General features: G+C 42.2%; 1 pseudogene; it reads right to left on the bottom strand.

Annotated features, from left to right (window-relative positions):
- Window positions 1–220: 220 nt before the first annotated feature.
- On the bottom strand, window positions 221–2,032 carry LOC140191489 (AP-1 complex subunit beta-1-like; annotated as a pseudogene).
- Window positions 2,033–2,716: the final 684 nt, after the last annotated feature.

Here is a 2,716-nt window from a genome sequence, read left to right on the forward strand (position 1 = left end):
GAGTCATTAAAACAAAAACACTGAAGGCCGTTTTTTTTTCCCAGTCAAGGACAGTCTCTCCAACTTTTCATAGAACAGAGCATATATAAGCTGGCACCTAATTTTAACCTGCCATTTACCAGAATCAGAGAATCATTTCTTACTTTCCCAACACCCTTAACCTTCATCATTCCCTCCTTTTTATCATTACACAATAACCTTTCAGAACAGATTGTCGCTTCTACAACATGATATGAAACATGGCCACAAGCACCATAGGATACAGATAATAATCAAAGTTAATACAGTCAGACTTCAGACATGCATAAACACCACTATCAATCCACATATTTTCCTTTAATCCAAGAGAGTCCTTCTGCTGGGTTCCTTCAGTGAGACGTTTGCAGTCTGTTCGATGTATCCTCCGAGAGTGCCCCTCCACAAGTGCACTGGGTGGCTTACAGTATACAGGGGCCAGTGTTCCAATATGGCAGATTAGTTCATCAAGGAGCATTGGCTCAATAAGATCAGTTTCTTCTGAAATTAGAGGTTTATCTGCTCTTGTGTCTCAGTTGTTGTATTTTTAAGATAGTTTCACAATAGCAGTCAAAAGTTGTAGTTGAACCCGTGTGCTCTCATCATGGAATCCTTCCAGGAAGCTCTCTAATAGCTCATCAGCATTGTCAATTCTTTCAGCATACTCTCCAGCTATCCGTATCATTGCTGCTCTTGCTTCTGGTTCATCCAATGAGTCCAGGTTTTCACAAAGTGTTGCATTAACACTTTCATACTTGTTTGGCTATTTACAGAAAATGTCCTTTATTACTACAATAGCTTCTTGGACGACGTAGTTTACTTTTGTCTGAATGAGGTCAAGTAGCGTACTCACGCAGCATTCTGCTGATTGCTCAACTTTGATTGCACATCATCCAATTGCACGCACAGCTTTTCATACAAAGTCAACATCTGCTTCAGTGGCATACTCCTTCAATTCTGCCAAAACCTGTGCAATGTTGGCTTGAGAAGCCAATCGAATCACAATATCTGGTTTTTCCAGTTTCACATATATCTTTACAAAGAAAACCTTCATTTCATGCTTAGGAATCTCAGAACTTTTCTGTACAATGAGGCTGATGTTCCGGAGGGCAACATATTGGAGTTCTGGTTCTGCAGACAACAGTGTTACCAATGGGGGAGCCAGTTTCTTCAACAAAGTGCCATAGTAATCCAAGTCCTTTGAAAGCATTTCCATGAATTTCATCAGAACCTTTACAGCCAACAGGACAACAGTTGAGTTGACGTGAGATAAACGTGGCGTCACACGCTCACAGATGCCTTGAGCTTCTCGGTCATCCTTTGGGCTACAATTGGCCAAACAATCAAGGATAAATATCTGGCCCCATTCAGTACATTCATTTAAGGCTATTAAAAGCTTGTTGATGTCTGAAAATTGAGGTCTAACAAGTTGCTGTTTGGGTGAGGTTGTGCGATCTCTGACAGAGCAGCCACAGCATTTGCAACGACCATTGGAATAGAGTCAGATATCAGATCCTTTAGAGTGTCCAGCAATCCCTGATCTTCTACCAGCTGTGCATTGATGTCATGTAGCGTGGCTTCACAGACAGCAGCAGTTTTTCAAACATAACGGTCTTCATCCTTTAGACATTTTCCACAGGGGCTCATACTTTTAATTCTCAATAATTTTATCCTCACGGATGCAGCCTATTATTCTCACGGCTAGCACCCTGATAAATGGATTGGGATCTTCACAGTCCTTAACAAAAGTGTTGACAGCCATAATTGCCATATCTGGTTGGCTCTTTGCATAGTTCATTAGATAGAGGTACAGCAGCTTCTTCAACTCCAAATCGTCTGTCTGCATGTAGTTTATGACATCAGGAAAGAGGGCACTGACATTTCTGCCACCGGTCATTGACGTAATCCCTTTCTTCACTGCTTCTTTCTTTTTCTCCTGCTTGTCACTATTGAATTCTGCTTTGACTTCGAAGATTTCTCCTTTCTTGGTTGTTGTGAAATATTTAGAACCAGTCATGGCGAGTGTGGTCCTCTCCACCGAGGTCCAAGTTTCCCTGGACCCCAATTCTTGATCAGGACAAAATCTCCAGGCTCACTTGTGGGGTAGTCACCTTTAGGCTGGGTTTCATCTTCCCGATAGGGCTGTCATACCTGTAAGTGCAAGCTTCGGAAAGTTTTAGTTAATTTGCATAAATATTTTCCCATCTCCTCCCCCAAGGTATGCATGTCTAATTTTGCAGGTAAGCTGTCAGAGAGGAGCGGCAAACAAGGTCAGTGTCCCGTGGGGTTCTCAAAGGCTTCCCGTAGATAATTTCTGCAGATGATAACCCCATCTTACTTGCTGGCATGATTCTCATGTGGAATAGGGCTCAGGGTAAAACCTTCAACCAGGTCAATCCAGTTTCTTGTGTAAGTTTGGCCAACTTATCTTTCAAGGTACTCGAGGTAGCTGTAGAGCGGTGAGTAAGTTGTTTACAAAGGTAGCATTACTAATTGGGGGGGGGGGCGCAGAGGAAGTCAGGAATCCCCAAAGTTCCATAGTCAAGTGATAAGGGGCATAATATAAAAGTCCGCACTTTAATCTGTTTGAGATTTCTTTTCCACAGGCTTTTTCATTTTAAAATTCGAAACGTTAATCAAAGAGGATTCTAGCTTAGGCTTGTACTTTTGGCTCCTCCACTGAAGCCCTCATTCAGGCCCT

The sequence above is a fragment of the Mobula birostris genome, chromosome X (genome assembly GCF_030028105.1).
Source record: "Mobula birostris isolate sMobBir1 chromosome X, sMobBir1.hap1, whole genome shotgun sequence".
Classification (NCBI taxonomy): Eukaryota; Metazoa; Chordata; class Chondrichthyes; order Myliobatiformes; family Myliobatidae; genus Mobula; species Mobula birostris.